Raw genomic sequence first — 1,283 nt, forward strand, 5'->3', positions numbered from 1 at the left:
ATAATAATAATAATAATAATAATAATAATAATAATAATAATAATAATAATAATAATAATAATAATAATAATAATAAAGTTGGAAGGGACCTTGGAGGTCATCTAGTCCAACTCCCTGCTCAGGCAGGAAACCCTATACCATTTCGGACAAATGGCTGTCCAGTCTCTTCTTAAAAACTTCCAGTGTTGGAGCATTCACCACTTCTGGAAACAGGTTGTTCCACTGGTTAATTGTTCTAACCGTCAGGACGTTTCTCCTTAGTTCTAGGTTGCTTCTCTCCTTGATTAGTTTCCATCCGTTGCTTCTTGTCCTGCCTTCAGGCGCTTTGGAAAATAGCTCTACTCCCTCTTCTTTGTGGCAGCCCCTGAGATATTGGAACACTGCTATCATGTTCCCCCTCGTCCTTCTCTTCGTTAAACTAGACATACCCAATTCCAGCAACCGTTCCTTATATATTTTAGCCTCCAGTCCCCTAATCATCTTTGTTGCTCTTCTCTGTACTCTTTCTAGAGTCTCAACATCTTTTTGATGACCAAAAGTGGATGCAGTATTCCAAGTGTGGCTTTACCAAGGCATTGTAAAGTGGTATTAATACTTCACGTGATCTTGATTCTATCCCTCTGTTAATGCAGCCCAGCACTGTGTTGGCCTTTTTGGCAGCTGCAGCACACTGCTGGCTCATATTTAAGTGATTGTCCACTAGGACTCCGAGATCCCTCTCACAGTTACTATTGAGCAAGGTATCCCCTATACTATACCTGTACATTTGGTTTTTCTTGCCTAAATGTAGAACCTTACTTTTTTCTCCATTGAATTTCATTTTGTTAGTTTGCGCCCAAGTCTGTCCAGATCCTCTTGTATCTTAAGCCTGTCTTCTGGAGTGTTGGCTATTCCTGCAGCTTGGTGTCGTCTGCAAATTTGATGAGTTCCCCATCTATCCCCTCGTCCAAATCGTTGATGAAAATGTTGAAGAGCACTGGGCCCAGAACAGAGCCCTGGGGCACCCTAACTACACACTTCCCTCCATGTAGATGCAGTCCCATTGAGGACCACATGCTGAGTATGGCTGGTCAGCCAGCTACGAATCCATCTGGTGGTGATGCTGTCTAACCCACATTTTTCTATCTTATCGAGTAGTAGGTTGTGATCTACTTTATCAAATGCCTTACTGAAGTCCAAGTAAATTATATCCACAGCATTCCTCTGATCCACTAATTTTGTCACTTGGTCAAAGAATGCAATAAGATTTGTCTGGCATGATCTGTTTTTGACAAACCCATGTT

At 41.5% G+C, this 1,283-nt stretch overlaps 1 protein-coding gene across 1 annotated transcript in view; it reads right to left on the reverse strand.

Moving 5' to 3' along the window:
* Positions 1-1,283, reverse strand: part of SPIDR (scaffold protein involved in DNA repair) — a 90,011-nt gene that overhangs the window by 52,564 nt on the left and 36,164 nt on the right. The window lies entirely within an intron of this gene.

The sequence above is a fragment of the Protobothrops mucrosquamatus genome, unplaced genomic scaffold, assembly GCF_001527695.2.
Source record: "Protobothrops mucrosquamatus isolate PMUCROS unplaced genomic scaffold, P.Mucros_1.0 scaffold356, whole genome shotgun sequence".
Classification (NCBI taxonomy): domain Eukaryota; kingdom Metazoa; phylum Chordata; class Lepidosauria; order Squamata; family Viperidae; genus Protobothrops; species Protobothrops mucrosquamatus.